The sequence below is a fragment of the Somniosus microcephalus genome, chromosome 2 (assembly GCF_052327205.1).
Source record: "Somniosus microcephalus isolate GS21.2 chromosome 2, FLI_Smic_1.0, whole genome shotgun sequence".
NCBI lineage: Eukaryota > Metazoa > Chordata > Chondrichthyes > Squaliformes > Somniosidae > Somniosus > Somniosus microcephalus.
In genome coordinates, this window is record NC_140988.1 from 388,477,942 (window position 1) to 388,495,752 (window position 17,811).

The 17,811-nt window shown below is 64.0% G+C and overlaps 1 protein-coding gene across 5 annotated transcripts in view; it reads right to left on the bottom strand.

The window, feature by feature from the left end:
- LOC147123861 (drebrin-like) overlaps positions 1-17,811 on the bottom strand; it is a 254,232-nt gene that overhangs the window by 120,587 nt on the left and 115,834 nt on the right. The window lies entirely within an intron of this gene.

A 17,811-nucleotide genomic window follows, 5' to 3' on the forward strand; every position in this document is an offset into this window, starting at 1 on the left:
GGACACGGGTCAGCAAGCACAGGGGTAATGGGCGAACGGGACTTGGTGCGAGTGAGGACATGGGGCAGCGAGCACAGGGGTAATGGGCGAACGGGACTTGGTGCGAGTGAGGACACAGGGCAGCGAGCACAGGGGTAATGGGCGAACGGGACTTGGTGCGAGTGAGGACACGGGTCAGCGAGCACAGGGGTAATGGGCGAACGGGACTTGGTGCGAGTGAGGACACGGGTCAGCGAGCACAGGGGTAATGGGCGAACGGGACTTGGTGCGAGTGAGGACACGGGGCAGCGAGCACAGGGGTAATGGGCGAACGGGACCTGGTGCGAGTGAGGACACGGGTCAGCAAGCACAGGGGTAATGGGCGAACGGGACTTGGTGCGAGTGAGGACACGGGGCAGCGAGCACAGGGGTAATGGGCGAACGGGACTTGGTGCGAGTGAGGACACGGGGCAGCGAGCACAGGGGTAATGGGCGAACGGGACTTGGTGCGAGTGAGGACACGGGGCAGCGAGCACAGGGGTAATGGGCGAACGGGACTTGGTGCGAGTGAGGACACGGGTCAGCGAGCACAGGGGTAATGGGCGAACGGGACTTGGTGCGAGTGAGGACACGGGGCAGCGAGCACAGGGGTAATGGGCGAACGGGATTGGTGCGAGTGAGGACACGGGTCAGCGAGCACAGGGGTAATGGGCGAACGGGATTGGTGCGAGTGAGGACACGGGTCAGCGAGCACAGGGGTAATGGGTGAACGGGACTTGGTGCGAGTGAGGACACGGGTCAGCGAGCACAGGGGTAATGGGCGAACGGGACTTGGTGCGAGTGAGGACACGGGTCAGTGAGCACAGGGGTTATGGGCGAACGGGACTCGGTGCGAGTGAGGACACGGGTCAGCGAGCACAGGGGTAATGGGCGAACGGGACTCGGTGCGAGTGAGGACACGGGTCAGCGAGCACAGGGGTAATGGGCGAAAGGGACTCGGTGCGAGTGAGGACACGGGTCAGCGAGCACAGGGGTAATGGGCGAACGGGACTCGGTGCGAGTGAGGACACGGGTCAGCGAGCACAGGGGTAATGGGCGAACGGGACTTGGTGCGAGTGAGGACACGGGTCAGCGAGCACAGGGGGTGATGGGCGAACGGGACTTGGTGCGAGTGAGGACACGGGGCAGCGAGCACAGGGCTAATGGGCAAACGGGACTTGGTGCGAGTGAGGACACGGGTCAGCGAGCACAGGGGTAATGGGCGAATGGGACTTGGTGCGAGTGAGGACACGGGTCAGCAAGCACAGGGGTAATGGGCGAACGGGACTTGGTGCGAGTGAGGACACGGGGCAGCGAGCACAGCGGTAATGGGCGAACGGGACTTGGTGCGAGTGAGGACACGGGGCAGCGAGCACAGGGGTAATGGGTGAACGGGACTTGCTGCGAGCGAGGACACGGGTCAGCGAGCACAGGGGTAATGGGTGAACGGGACTTGGTGCGAGTGAGGACACGGGGCAGCGAGCACAGGGGTAATGGGCGAACGGGACTTGGTGCGAGTGAGGACACGGGTCAGCGAGCACAGGGGGTGATGGGCGAACGGGACTTGGTGCGAGTGAGGACACAGGTCAGCGAGCACAGGGGTAATGGTTGAACGGGACTTGGTGCGAGTGAGGACACGGGTCAGCAAGCACAGGGGTAATGGGCGAACGGGACGTGGTGCGAGTGAGGACATGGGGCAGCGAGCACAGGGGTAATGGGCGAACGGGACTTGGTGCAAGTGAGGACACGGGGCAGCGAGCACAGGGGTAATGGGCGAACGGGATTTGGTGCGAGTGAGGACACGGGGCAGCGAGCACAAGGGTAATGGGCGAACGGGACTTGGTGCGAGTGAGGACACGGGTCAGCGAGCACAGGGGTAATGGGCGAACGGGATTGGTGCGAGTGAGGACACGGGTCAGCGACCACAGGGGTAATGGGCGAACGGGATTGGTGCGAGTGAGGGCACGGGTCAGCGAGCACAGGGGTAATGGGTGAACGGGACTTGCTGCGAGCGAGGACACGGGTCAGCGAGCACAGGGGTAATGGGTGAACGGGACTCGGTGCGAGTGAGGACACGGGGCAGCGAGCACAGGGATAATGGGCGAACGGGACTTGGTGCGAGTGAGGACACGGGTCAGCGAGCACAGGGGGTGATGGGCGAACGGGACTTGGTGCGAGTGAGGACACGGGTCAGTGAGCACAGGGGTAATGGGCGAACGGGACTTGGTGCGAGTGAGGACACGGGTCAGCGAGCACAGGGGTAATGGGCGAACGGGACTCGGGGCGAGTTAGGACACGGGTCAGCGAGCACAGGGGGTGATGGGTGAACGGGACTTGGTGCGAGTGAGGACACGGGTCAGCGAGCACAGGGGGTGATGGGTGAACGGGACTCGGGGCGAGTTAGGACACGGGGCAGCGAGCACAGGGCTAATGGGCGAACGGGACTTGGTGCGAGTGAGGACACGGGTCAGCGAGCACAGGGGTAATGGGCGAACGGGACTTGGTGCGAGTGAGGACACGGGTCAGCAAGCACGGGGTAATGGGCGAACGGGACTTGGTGCGAGTGAGGACACGGGGCAGCGAGCACAGGGGTAATGGGCGAACGGGACTTGGTGCGAGTGAGGACACGGGGCAGCGAGCACAGGGGTAATGGGCGAACGGGACTTGGTGCGAGTGAGGACACGGGGCAGCGAGCACAGGGGTAATGGGCGAACGGGACTTGGTGCGAGTGAGGACACTGGTCAGCGAGCACAGGGGTAATGGGCGAACGGGACTTGGTGCGAGTGAGGACACGGGGCAGCGAGCACAGGGGTAATGGGCGAACGGGACTTGGTGCGAGTGAGGACACGGGGCAGCGAGCACAGGGGTAATGGGCGAACGGGATTGGTGCGAGTGAGGACACGGGTCAGCGAGCACAGGGGTAATGGGCGAACGGGACTTGGTGCGAGTGAGGACACTGGGCAGCGAGCACAGGGGTAATGGGCGAACGGGACTTGGTGCGAGTGAGGACACGGGGCAGCGAGCACAGGGGTAATGGGCGAACGGGATTGGTGCGAGTGAGGACAGGGGTCAGCGAGCACAGGGGTAATGGGCGAACGGGATTGGTGCGAGTGAGGACACGGGTCAGCGAGCACAGGGGTAATGGGCGAACGGGACTTGGTGCGAGTGAGGATACGGGGCAGCGAGCACAGGGGTAATGGGCGAACGGGATTGGTGCGAGTGAGGACACGGGTCAGCGAGCACAGGGGCAATGGGCGAACGGGACTTGGTGCGAGTGAGGACACGGGGCAGTGAGCACAGGAGTAATGGGCGAACGGGATTGGTGCGAGTGAGGACACGGGTCAGCGAGCACAGGGGTAATGGGCGAACGGGACTTGGTGCGAGTGAGGACACGGGTCAGTGAGCACAGGGGTAATGGGCGAACGGGACTTGGTGCGAGTGAGGACACGGGGCAGCGAGCACAGGGGTAATGGGGCGAACGGGACTCGGTGCGAGTGAGGACACGGGGCAGCGAGTACAGGGGTAATGGGCGAACGGGACTCGGTGCGAGTGAGGACACGGGTCAGCGAGCACAGGGGTAATGGGCGAACGGGACTCGGTGCGAGTGAGGACACGGGTCAGCGAGCACAGGGGTAATGGGCGAACGGGACTCGGTGTGAGTGAGGACACGGGTCAGCGAGCACAGGGGTAATGGGCGAAAGGGACTTGGTGCGAGTGAGGATACGGGGGCAGCGAGCACAGGGGTTAATGGGCGAACGGGATTGGTGCGAGTGAGGACACGGGTCAGCGAGCACAGGGGCAATGGGCGAACGGGACTTGGTGCGAGTGAGGACACGGGGCAGTAAGCACAGGGGTAATGGGCGAACGGGATTGGTGCGAGTGAGGACACGGTTCAGCGAGCACAGGGGTAATGGGCGAACGGGACTTGGTGCGAGTGAGGACACGGGTCAGTGAGCACAGGGGTAATGGGCGAACGGGACTTGGTGCGAGTGAGGACACGGGGGCAGCGAGCACAGGGTAATGGGCGAACGGGACTCGGTGCGAGTGAGGACACGGGGCAGCGAGTACAGGGGTAATGGCGAACGGGACTCGGTGCGAGTGAGGACACGGGTCAGCGAGCACAGGGGTAAATGGGCGAACGGGACTCGGTGCGAGTGAGGACACGGGTCAGCGAGCACAGGGGTAATGGGCGAACGGGACTCGGTGTGAGTGAGGACACGGGTCAGCGAGCACAGGGGTAATGGGCGAAAGGGACTTGGTGCGAGTGAGGACACGGGTCAGCGAGCACAGGGGTAATGGCGAACGGGACTCGGTGCGAGTGAGGACACGGGTCAGCGAGCACAGGGGGTGATGGGCGAACGGGACTTGGTGCGAGTGAGGACACGGGGCAGCGAGCACAAGGGTAATGGGTGAACGGGACTTGGTGCGAGTTAGGACACGGGTCAGCGAGCACAGGGGTAATGGGCGAACGGGACTTGGTGCGAGTGAGGACACGGGTCAGCGAGCACAGGGGTAATGGGTGAACGGGACTTGGTGCGAGTGAGGACACGGGGCAGCAAGCACAGGGGTAATGGGCGAACGGGACTTGGTGCGAGTGAGGACACGGGTCAGCGAGCACAGGGGGTGATGGGCGAACGGGACTTGGTGCGAGTGAGGACACGGGGCAGCGAGCACAGGGCTAATGGGCGAACGGGACTGGATGCGAGTGAGGACATGGGTCAGCGAGCACAGGGGTAATGGGCGAACGGGATTGGTGCGAGTGAGGACACGGGTCAGCGAGCACAGGGGTAATGGGCGAACGGGACTTGGTGCGAGTGAGGACACGGGGCAGTGAGCACAGGGGTAATGGGCGAACGGGATTGGTGGGAGTGAGGACACGGGTCAGCGAGCACAGGGGTAATGGGCGAACGGGACCTGGTGCGAGTGAGGACACGGGTCAGTGAGCACAGGGGTAATGGGCGAACGGGACTTGGTGCGAGTGAGGACACGGGGCAGCGAGCACAGGGGTAATGGGCGAACGGGACTTGGTGCGAGTGAGGACACGGGGCAGCGAGCACAGGGGTAATGGGCGAACAGGACTTGGTGCGAGTGAGGACACGGGGCAGCGAGCACAGGGGTAATGGGCGAACGGGACTTGGTGCGAGTGAGGACACGGGGCAGCGAGCACAGGGGTAATGGGCGAACGGGATTGGTGCGAGTGAGGACACGGGTCAGCGAGCACAGGGGTAATGGGCGAACGGGATTGGTGCGATTGAGGAAACGGGTCAGCGAGCACAGGGGTAATGGGCGAACGGGACTTGGTGCGAGTGAGGACACGGGTCAGTGAGCACAGGGGTTATGGGCGAACGGGACTCGGTGCGAGTGAGGACACGGGTCAGCGAGCACAGGGGTAATGGGCGAACGGGACTCGGTGCGAGTGAGGACACGGGTCAGCGAGCACAGGGGTAATGGGCGAAAGGGACTCGGTGCGAGTGAGGACACGGGTCAGCGAGCACAGGGGTAATGGACGAACTGGACTCGGTGCGAGTGAGGACACGGGTCAGCGAGCACAGGGGTAATGGGCGAACAGGATTGGTGCGAGTGAGGGCACGGGTCAGCGAGCACAGGGGTAATGGGTGAACGGGACTTGCTGCGAGCGAGGACACGGGTCAGCGAGCACAGGGGTAATGGGTGAACGGGACTTGGTGCGAGTGAGGACACGGGGCAGCGAGCACAGGGGTAATGGGCGAACGGGACTTGGTGCGAGTGAGGACACGGGTCAGCGAGCACAGGGGGTGATGGGCGAACGGGACTTGGTGCGAGTGAGGACACGGGGCAGCGAGCACAGGGCTAATGGGCGAACGGGACTTGGTGCGAGTGAGGACACATGTCAGCGAGCACAGGGGTAATGGGCGAACGGGACTTGGTGCGAGTGTGGACACGGGTCAGCAAGCACAGGGGTAATGGGCGAACGGGACTTGGTGCGAGTGAGGACATGGGGCAGCGAGCACAGGGGTAATGGGCGAACGGGACTTGGTGCGAGTGAGGACACGGGGCAGCGAGCACAGGGGTAATGGGCGAACGGGACTTGGTGCGAGTGAGGACACGGGTCAGCGAGCACAGGGGTAATGGGCGAACGGGACTTGGTGCGAGTGAGGACATGGGGCAGCGAGCACAGGGGTAATGGGCGAACGGGACTTGGTGCGAGTGAGGACACGGGGCAGCGAGCACAGGGGTAATGGGCGAACGGGATTGGTGCGAGTGAGGACACGGGGCAGCGAGCACAGGGGTAATGGGCGAACGGGACTTGGTGCGAGTGAGGACACGGGGCAGCGAGCACAGGGGTAATGGGCGAACGGGACTTGGTGCGAGTGAGGACACGGGGCAGCGAGCACAGGGGTAATGGGCGAACGGGATTGGTGCGAGTGAGGACATGGGTCAGCGAGCACAGGGGTAATGGGCGAACGGGATTGGTGCGAGTGAGGACACGGGTCAGCGAGCACAGGGGTAATGGGCGAACGGGACTTGGTGCGAGTGAGGATACGAGGCAGCGAGCACAGGGGTAATGGGCGAACGGGATTGGTGCGAGTGAGGACACGGGTCAGCGAGCACAGGGGTAATGGGCGAACAGGACTTGGTGCGAGTGAGGACACGGGGCAGTGAGCACAGGGGTAATGGGCGAACGGGATTGGTGCGAGTGAGGACACGGGTCAGCGAGCACAGGGGTAATGGGCGAACGGGACTTGGTGCGAGTGAGGACACGGGTCAGTGAGCACAGGGGTAATGGGCGAACGGGACTTGGTGCGAGTGAAGACACGGGGCAGCGAGCACAGGGGTAATGGGCGAACGGGACTCGGTGCGAGTGAGGACACGGGGCAGCGAGTACAGGGGAATTGGGCGAACGGGACTCGGTGCGGGTGAGGACACGGGTCAGCGAGCACAGGGGTAATGGGCGAACGGGACTCGGTGCGAGTGAGGACACGGGTCAGCGAGCACAGGGGTAATGGGCGAACGGGACTCGGTGTGAGTGAGGACACGGGTCAGCGAGCACAGGGGTAATGGGCGAAAGGGACTTGGTGCGAGTGAGGACACGGGTCAGCGAGCACAGGGGTAATGGGCGAACGGGACTCGGTGCGAGTGAGGACACGGGTCAGCGAGCACAGCGGGTGATGGGCGAACGGGACTTGGTGCGACTGAGGACACGGGGCAGCGAGCACAAGGGTAATGGGTGAACGGGACTTGGTGCGAGTTAGGACACGGGTCAGCGAGCACAGGGGTAATGGGCGAACGGGACTTGGTGCGAGTGAGGACACGGGGCAGCGAGCACAGGGGTAATGGGCGAACGGGACTTGGTGCGAGTGAGGACACGGGTCAGCGAGCACAGGGGGTGATGGGCGAACGGGACTTGGTGCAAGTGAGGACACGGGGCAGCGAGCACAGGGGTAATGGGCGAACGGGACTTGGTGCGAGTGAGGACACGGGGCAGCGAGCACAGGGGTAATGGGCGAACGGGACTTGGTGCGAGTGAGGACACGGGGCAGCGAGCACAGGGGTAATGGGCGAACGGGACTTGGTGCGAGTGAGGACACGGGGCAGCGAGCACAGGGGTAATGGGCGAACGGGACTTGGTGCGAGTGAGGACACGGGGCAGCGAGCACAGGGCTAATGGGCGAACGGGACTTGGTGCGAGTGAGGACACGGGTCAGCGAGCACAGGGGTAATGGGCGAACGGGATTGGTGCGAGTGAGGACACGGGTCAGCGAGCACAGGGGTAATGGGCGAACGGGATTGGTGCGAGTGAGGACACGGGTCAGCGAGCACAGGGGGTGATGGGCGAACGGGCCTTGGTGCGAGTGAGGACACGGGGCAGCGAGCACAGGGGTCATGGGCGAACGGGACTTGGTGCGAGTGAGGACACGGGTCAGCAAGCACAGGGGTAATGGGCGAACGGGACTTGGTGCGAGTGAGGACACAGGGCAGCGAGCACAGGGGGTGATGGGCGAACGGGACTTGGTGCGAGTGAGGACACGGGTCAGCGAGCACAGCGGTAATGGGCGAACGGGACTTGGTGCGAGTGAGGACACAGGGCAGCGAGCACAGGGGGTGATGGGCGAACGGGACTTGGTGCGAGTGAGGACACGGGGCAGCGAGCACAGGGGTAATGGGCGAACGGGATTGGTGCGAGTGAGGACACGGGTCAGCGAGCACAGGGGGTAATGGGCGAACGGGACCTGGTGCGAGTGAGGACACGGGTCAGTGAGCACAGGGGTAATGGGCGAACGGGACTTGGTGCGAGTGAGGACACGGGGCAGCGAGCACAGGGGTAATGGGCGAACGGGACTTGGTGCGAGTGAGGACACGGGGCAGCGAGCACAGGGGTAATGGGCGAACGGGACTTGGTGCGAGTGAGGACACGGGGCAGCGAGCACAGTGGTAATGGGCGAACGGGACTTGGTGCGAGTGAGGACACGGGGCAGCGAGCACAGGGGTAATGGGCGAACGGGATTGGTGCGAGTGAGGACACGGGTCAGCGAGCACAGGGGTAATGGGCGAACGGGATTGGTGCGAGTGAGGACACGGGTCAGCGAGCACAGGGGTAATGGGTGAACGGGACTTGGTGCGAGTGAGGACACGGGTCAGCGAGCACAGGGGTAATGGGCGAACGGGACTTGGTGCGAGTGAGGACACGGGTCAGCGAGCACAGGGGTAATGGGCGAACGGGACTCGGTGCGAGTGAGGACACGGGTCAGCGAGCACAGGGGTAATGGGCGAAAGGGACTCGGTGCGAGTGAGGACACGGGTCAGCGAGCACAGGGGTAATGGGCGAACGGGACTCGGTGCGAGTGAGGACACGGGTCAGCGAGTACAGGGGTAATGGGCGAACGGGACTTGGTGCGAGTGAGGACACGGGTCAGCGAGCACAGGGGGTGATGGGCGAACGGGCCTTGGTGCGAGTGAGGACACGGGGCGGCGAGCACAGGGGTAATGGGCGAACGGGACTTGGTGCGAGTGAGGACACGGGGCAGCGAGCACAGCGGTAATGGGCGAACGGGACTTGGTGCGAGTGAGGACACGGGGCAGCGAGCACAGGGGTAATGGGCGAACGGGATTGGTGCGAGTGAGGACACGGGTCAGCGAGCACAGGGGTAATGGGCGAACGGGATTGGTGCGAGTGAGGGCACGGGTCAGCGAGCACAGGGGTAATGGGTGAACGGGACTTGCTGCGAGCGAGGACACGGGTCAGCGAGCACAGGGGTAATGGGTGAACGGGACTTGGTGCGAGTGAGGACACGGGGCAGCGAGCACAGGGGTAATGGGCGAACGGGACTTGGTGCGAGTGAGGACACGGGTCAGCGAGCACAGGGGGTGATGGGCGAACGGGACTTGGTGCGAGTGAGGACACGGGGCAGCGAGCACAGGGCTAATGGGCGAACGGGACTTGGTGCGAGTGAGGACACAGGTCAGCGAGCACAGGGGTAATGGGCGAACGGGGCTTGGTGCGAGTGAGGACACGGGTCAGCAAGCAGAGGGGTAATGGGCGAACGGGACTTGGTGCGAGTGAGGACATGGGGCAGCAAGCACAGGGGTAATGGGCGAACGGGACTTGGTGCGAGTGAGGACACGGGGCAGCGAGCACAGGGGTAATGGGCGAACGGGACTTGGTGCGAGTGAGGACACGGGGCAGCGAGCACAGGGGTAATGGGCGAACGGGACTTGGTGCGAGTGAGGACACGGGGCAGCGAGCACAGGGATAATGGGCGAACGGGACTTGGTGCGAGTGAGGACACGGGGCAGCGAGCACAGGGGTAATGGGTGAACGGGATTGGTGCGAGTGAGGACACGGGTCAGCGAGCACAGGGGTAATGGGCGAACGGGACTTGGTGCGAGTGAGGACACGGGGCAGCGAGCACAGGGGTAATGGGCGAACGGGACTTGGTGCGAGTGAGGACACGGGACAGCGAGCACAGGGGTAATGGGCGAACGGGATTGGTGCGAGTGAGGACATGGGTCAGCGAGCACAGGCATAATCGGCGAACGGGATTGGTGCGAGTGAGGACACGGGTCAGCGAGCACAGGGGTAATGGGCGAGCGGGACTTGGTGCGAGTGAGGATACGGGGCAGCGAGCACAGGGGTAATGGGCGAACGGGATTGGTGCGAGTGAGGACACGGGTCAGCGAGCACAGGGGTAATGGGCGAACGGGACTTGGTGCGAGTGAGGACACGGGGCAGTGAGCACAGGGGTAATGGGCGAACGGGATTGGTGCGAGTGAGGACACGGGTCAGCGAGCACAGGGGTAATGGGCGAACGGGACTTGGTGCGAGTGAGGACACGGGTCAGTGAGCACAGGGGTAATGGGCGAACGGGACTTGGTGCGAGTGAGGACACGGGGCAGCGAGCACAGGGGTAATGGGCGAACGGGACTCGGTGCGAGTGAGGACACGGGGCAGCGAGTACAGGGGTAATGGGCGAACGGGACTCGGTGCGGGTGAGGACACGGGTCAGCGAGCACAGGGGTAATGGGCAAACGGAACTCGGTGCGAGTGAGGACACGGGTCAGCGAGCACAGGGGTAATGGGCGAACGGGACTCGGTGTGAGTGAGGACACGGGTCAGCGAGCACAGGGGTAATGGGCGAAAGGGACTTGGTGCGAGTGAGGACACGGGTCAGCGAGCACAGGGGTAATGGGCGAACGGGACTCGGTGCGAGTGAGGACACGGGTCAGCGAGCACAGGGGTGATGGGCGAACGGGACTTGGTGCGAGTGAGGACACGGGGCAGCGAGCACAAGGGTAATGGGTGAACGGGACTTGGTGCGAGTTAGGACACGGGTCAGCGAGCACAGGGGTAATGGGCGAACGGGACTTGGTGCGAGTGAGGACACGGGTCAGCGAGCACAGGGGTAATGGGTGAACGGGACTTGGTGCGAGTGAGGACACGGGGCAGCGAGCACAGGGGTAATGGGCGAACGGGATTGGTGCGAGTGAGGACATGGGTCAGCGAGCACAGTGGTAATGGGCGAACGGGACTTGGTGCGAGTGAGGACACGGGGCAGCGAGCACAGGGGTAATGGGCGAACGGGATTGGTGCGAGTGAGGACACGGGTCAGCGAGCACAGGGGTAATAGGCGAACGGGACTCGGTGCGAGTGAGGACACGGGTCAGCGAGCACAGCGGGTGATGGGCGAACGGGACTTGGTGCGACTGAGGACACGGGGCAGCGAGCACAAGGGTAATGGGTGAACGGGACTTGGTGCGAGTTAGGACACGGGTCAGCGAGCACAGGGGTAATGGGCGAACGGGACTTGGTGCGAGTGAGGACACGGGGCAGCGAGCACAGGGGTAATGGGCGAACGGGACTTGGTGCGAGTGAGGACACGGGTCAGCGAGCACAGGGGGTGATGGGCGAACGGGACTTGGTGCAAGTGAGGACACGGGGCAGCGAGCACAGGGGTAATGGGCGAACGGGACTTGGTGCGAGTGAGGACACGGGGCAGCGAGCACAGGGGTAATGGGCGAACGGGACTTGGTGCGAGTGAGGACACGGGGCAGCGAGCACAGGGGTAATGGGCGAACGGGACTTGGTGCGAGTGAGGACACGGGGCAGCGAGCACAGGGGTAATGGGCGAACGGGACTTGGTGCGAGTGAGGACACGGGGCAGCGAGCACAGGGCTAATGGGCGAACGGGACTTGGTGCGAGTGAGGACACGGGTCAGCGAGCACAGGGGTAATGGGCGAACGGGATTGGTGCGAGTGAGGACACGGGTCAGCGAGCACAGGGGTAATGGGCGAACGGGATTGGTGCGAGTGAGGACACGGGTCAGCGAGCACAGGGGGTGATGGGCGAACGGGCCTTGGTGCGAGTGAGGACACGGGGCAGCGAGCACAGGGGTCATGGGCGAACGGGACTTGGTGCGAGTGAGGACACGGGTCAGCAAGCACAGGGGTAATGGGCGAACGGGACTTGGTGCGAGTGAGGACACAGGGCAGCGAGCACAGGGGGTGATGGGCGAACGGGACTTGGTGCGAGTGAGGACACGGGTCAGCGAGCACAGCGGTAATGGGCGAACGGGACTTGGTGCGAGTGAGGACACAGGGCAGCGAGCACAGGGGGTGATGGGCGAACGGGACTTGGTGCGAGTGAGGACACGGGGCAGCGAGCACAGGGGTAATGGGCGAACGGGATTGGTGCGAGTGAGGACACGGGTCAGCGAGCACAGGGGGTAATGGGCGAACGGGACCTGGTGCGAGTGAGGACACGGGTCAGTGAGCACAGGGGTAATGGGCGAACGGGACTTGGTGCGAGTGAGGACACGGGGCAGCGAGCACAGGGGTAATGGGCGAACGGGACTTGGTGCGAGTGAGGACACGGGGCAGCGAGCACAGGGGTAATGGGCGAACGGGACTTGGTGCGAGTGAGGACACGGGGCAGCGAGCACAGTGGTAATGGGCGAACGGGACTTGGTGCGAGTGAGGACACGGGGCAGCGAGCACAGGGGTAATGGGCGAACGGGATTGGTGCGAGTGAGGACACGGGTCAGCGAGCACAGGGGTAATGGGCGAACGGGATTGGTGCGAGTGAGGACACGGGTCAGCGAGCACAGGGGTAATGGGTGAACGGGACTTGGTGCGAGTGAGGACACGGGTCAGCGAGCACAGGGGTAATGGGCGAACGGGACTTGGTGCGAGTGAGGACACGGGTCAGCGAGCACAGGGGTAATGGGCGAACGGGACTCGGTGCGAGTGAGGACACGGGTCAGCGAGCACAGGGGTAATGGGCGAAAGGGACTCGGTGCGAGTGAGGACACGGGTCAGCGAGCACAGGGGTAATGGGCGAACGGGACTCGGTGCGAGTGAGGACACGGGTCAGCGAGTACAGGGGTAATGGGCGAACGGGACTTGGTGCGAGTGAGGACACGGGTCAGCGAGCACAGGGGGTGATGGGCGAACGGGCCTTGGTGCGAGTGAGGACACGGGGCGGCGAGCACAGGGGTAATGGGCGAACGGGACTTGGTGCGAGTGAGGACACGGGGCAGCGAGCACAGCGGTAATGGGCGAACGGGACTTGGTGCGAGTGAGGACACGGGGCAGCGAGCACAGGGGTAATGGGCGAACGGGATTGGTGCGAGTGAGGACACGGGTCAGCGAGCACAGGGGTAATGGGCGAACGGGATTGGTGCGAGTGAGGGCACGGGTCAGCGAGCACAGGGGTAATGGGTGAACGGGACTTGCTGCGAGCGAGGACACGGGTCAGCGAGCACAGGGGTAATGGGTGAACGGGACTTGGTGCGAGTGAGGACACGGGGCAGCGAGCACAGGGGTAATGGGCGAACGGGACTTGGTGCGAGTGAGGACACGGGTCAGCGAGCACAGGGGGTGATGGGCGAACGGGACTTGGTGCGAGTGAGGACACGGGGCAGCGAGCACAGGGCTAATGGGCGAACGGGACTTGGTGCGAGTGAGGACACAGGTCAGCGAGCACAGGGGTAATGGGCGAACGGGGCTTGGTGCGAGTGAGGACACGGGTCAGCAAGCAGAGGGGTAATGGGCGAACGGGACTTGGTGCGAGTGAGGACATGGGGCAGCAAGCACAGGGGTAATGGGCGAACGGGACTTGGTGCGAGTGAGGACACGGGGCAGCGAGCACAGGGGTAATGGGCGAACGGGACTTGGTGCGAGTGAGGACACGGGGCAGCGAGCACAGGGGTAATGGGCGAACGGGACTTGGTGCGAGTGAGGACACGGGGCAGCGAGCACAGGGATAATGGGCGAACGGGACTTGGTGCGAGTGAGGACACGGGGCAGCGAGCACAGGGGTAATGGGTGAACGGGATTGGTGCGAGTGAGGACACGGGTCAGCGAGCACAGGGGTAATGGGCGAACGGGACTTGGTGCGAGTGAGGACACGGGGCAGCGAGCACAGGGGTAATGGGCGAACGGGACTTGGTGCGAGTGAGGACACGGGACAGCGAGCACAGGGGTAATGGGCGAACGGGATTGGTGCGAGTGAGGACATGGGTCAGCGAGCACAGGCATAATCGGCGAACGGGATTGGTGCGAGTGAGGACACGGGTCAGCGAGCACAGGGGTAATGGGCGAGCGGGACTTGGTGCGAGTGAGGATACGGGGCAGCGAGCACAGGGGTAATGGGCGAACGGGATTGGTGCGAGTGAGGACACGGGTCAGCGAGCACAGGGGTAATGGGCGAACGGGACTTGGTGCGAGTGAGGACACGGGGCAGTGAGCACAGGGGTAATGGGCGAACGGGATTGGTGCGAGTGAGGACACGGGTCAGCGAGCACAGGGGTAATGGGCGAACGGGACTTGGTGCGAGTGAGGACACGGGTCAGTGAGCACAGGGGTAATGGGCGAACGGGACTTGGTGCGAGTGAGGACACGGGGCAGCGAGCACAGGGGTAATGGGCGAACGGGACTCGGTGCGAGTGAGGACACGGGGCAGCGAGTACAGGGGTAATGGGCGAACGGGACTCGGTGCGGGTGAGGACACGGGTCAGCGAGCACAGGGGTAATGGGCAAACGGAACTCGGTGCGAGTGAGGACACGGGTCAGCGAGCACAGGGGTAATGGGCGAACGGGACTCGGTGTGAGTGAGGACACGGGTCAGCGAGCACAGGGGTAATGGGCGAAAGGGACTTGGTGCGAGTGAGGACACGGGTCAGCGAGCACAGGGGTAATGGGCGAACGGGACTCGGTGCGAGTGAGGACACGGGTCAGCGAGCACAGGGGTGATGGGCGAACGGGACTTGGTGCGAGTGAGGACACGGGGCAGCGAGCACAAGGGTAATGGGTGAACGGGACTTGGTGCGAGTTAGGACACGGGTCAGCGAGCACAGGGGTAATGGGCGAACGGGACTTGGTGCGAGTGAGGACACGGGTCAGCGAGCACAGGGGTAATGGGTGAACGGGACTTGGTGCGAGTGAGGACACGGGGCAGCGAGCACAGGGGTAATGGGCGAACGGGATTGGTGCGAGTGAGGACATGGGTCAGCGAGCACAGTGGTAATGGGCGAACGGGACTTGGTGCGAGTGAGGACACGGGGCAGCGAGCACAGGGGTAATGGGCGAACGGGATTGGTGCGAGTGAGGACACGGGTCAGCGAGCACAGGGGTAATAGGCGAACGGGACTTGGTGCAAGTGAGGACACGGGGCAGTGAGCACAGGGGTAATGGGCCAATGGGATTGGTGCGAGTGAGGACACGGGTCAGCGAGCACAGGGGTAATGGGCGAACGGGACCTGGTGCGAGTGAGGACACGGGGCAGCGAGCACAGGGGTAATGGGCGAACGGGACTTGGTGCGAGTGAGGACACGGGGCAGCGAGCACAGGGGTAATGGGCGAACGGGACTTGGTGCGAGTGAGGACACGGGGCAGCGAGCACAGGGGTAATGGGCGAACGGGATTGGTGCGAGTGAGGACACGGGTCAGCGAGCACAGGGGTAATGGGCGAACGGGATTGGTGCGAGTGAGGACACGGGTCAGCGAGCACAGGGGTAATGGGCGAACGGGACTTGGTGCGAGTGAGGACACGGGTCAGTGAGCACAGGGGTTATGGGCGAACGGGACTCGGTGCGAGTGAGGACACGGGTCAGCAAGCACAGGGGTAATGGGCGAACGGGACTCGGTGCGAGTGAGAACACGGGTCAGCGAGCACAGGGGTAATGGGCGAAAGGGACTTGGTGCGAGTGAGGACACGGGTCAGCGAGCACAGGGGTAATGGGCGAACGGGACTCGGTGCGAGTGAGGACACTGGTCAGCGAGCACAGGGGTAATGGGCGAACGGGACTTGGTGCGAGTGAGGACACGGGGCAGCGAGCACAGGGCTAATGGGCGAACGGGACTTGGTGCGAGTGAGGACACGGGTCAGCGAGCACAGGGGTAATGGGCGAACGGGACTTGGTGCGAGTGAGGACACGGGTCAGCAAGCACAGGGGTAATGGGCGAACGGGACTTGGTGCGAGTGAGGACACGGGGCAGCGAGCACAGCGGTAATGGGCGAACGGGACTTGGTGCGAGTGAGGACACGGGGCAGCGAGCACAGGGGTAATGGGCGAACGGGATTGGTGCGAGTGAGGACACGGGTCAGCGAGCACAGGGTTAATGGGCGAACAGGATTGGTGCGAGTGAGGGCACGGGTCGGCGAGCACAGGGGTAATGGGTGAACGGGACTTGCTGCGAGCGAGGACACGGGTCAGCGAGCACAAGGGTAATGGGTGAACGGGACTTGGTGCGAGTGAGGACACGGGGCAGCGAGCACAGGGGTAATGGGCGAACAGGACTTGGTGCGAGTGAGGACACGGGTCAGCGAGCACAGGGGGTGATGGGCGAACGGGACTTGGTGCGAGTGAGGACACGGGGCAGCGAGCACAGGGCTAACGGGCGAACGGGACTTGGTGCGAGTGAGGACACAGGTCAGCGAGCACAGGGGTAATGGGCGAACGGGACTTGGTGCGAGTGTGGACACGGGTCAGCAAGCACAGGGGTAATGGGCGAACGGGAGTTGGTGCGAGTGAGGACACGGGGCAGCGAGCACAGGGGTAATGGGCGAACGGGACTTGGTGCGAGTGAGGACACAGGGCAGCGAGCACAGGGGTAATGGGCGAACGGGACTTGGTGCGAGTGAGGACACGGGGCAGCGAGCACAGGGGTAATGGGCGAACGGGACTTGGTGCGAGTGAGGACACAGGTCAGCGAGCACAGGGGTAATGGGCGAACGGGACTTGGTGCGAGTGAGGACATGGGGCAGCGAGCACAGGGGTAATGGGCGAACGGGACTTGGTGCGAGTGAGGACACGGGGCAGCGAGCACAGGGGTAATGGGCGAACGGGATTGGTGCGAGTGAGGACACGGGTCAGCGAGCACAGGGGTAATGGGCGAACGGGACTTGGTGCGAGTGAGGACACGGGGCAGCGAGCACAGGGGTAATGGGCGAACGGGACTTGGTGCGAGTGAGGACACGGGGCAGCGAGCACAGGGGTAATGGGCGAACGGGATTGGTGCGAGTGAGGACATGGGTCAGCGAGCACAGGGGTAATGGGCGAACGGGATTGGTGCGAGTGAGGACACGGGTCAGCGAGCACAGGGGTAATGGGCGAACGGGACTTGGTGCGAGTGAGGATACGGGGCAGCGAGCACAGGGGTAATGGGCGAACGGGATTGGTGCGAGTGAGGACACGGGTCAGCGAGCACAGGGGTAATGGGCGAACAGGACTTGGTGCGAGTGAGGACACGGGGCAGTGAGCACAGGGGTAATGGGCGAATGGGATTGGTGCGAGTGAGGACACGGGTCAGCGAGCACAGGGGTAATGGGCGAACGGGACTTGGTGCGAGTGAGGACACGGGTCAGTGAGCACAGGGGTAATGGGCGAACGGGACTTGGTGCGAGTGAGGACTCGGGGCAGCGAGCACAGGGGTAATGGGCGAACGGGACTCGGTGCGAGTGAGGACACGGGGCAGCGAGTACAGGGGAATTGGGCGAACGGGACTCGGTGCGGGTGAGGACACGGGTCAGCGAGCACAGGGGTAATGGGCGATCGGGACTCGGTGCGAGTGAGGACACGGGTCAGCGAGCACAGGGGTAATGGGCGAACGGGACTCGGTGTGAGTGAGGACACGGGTCAGCGAGCACAGGGGTAATGGGCGAACGGGACTCGGTGCGAGTGAGGACACGGGTCAGCGAGCACAGGGGGTGATGGGCGAACGGGACTTGGTGCGACTGAGGACACGGGGCAGCGAGCACAAGGGTAATGGGTGAACGGGACTTGGTGCGAGTTAGGACACGGGTCAGCGAGCACAGG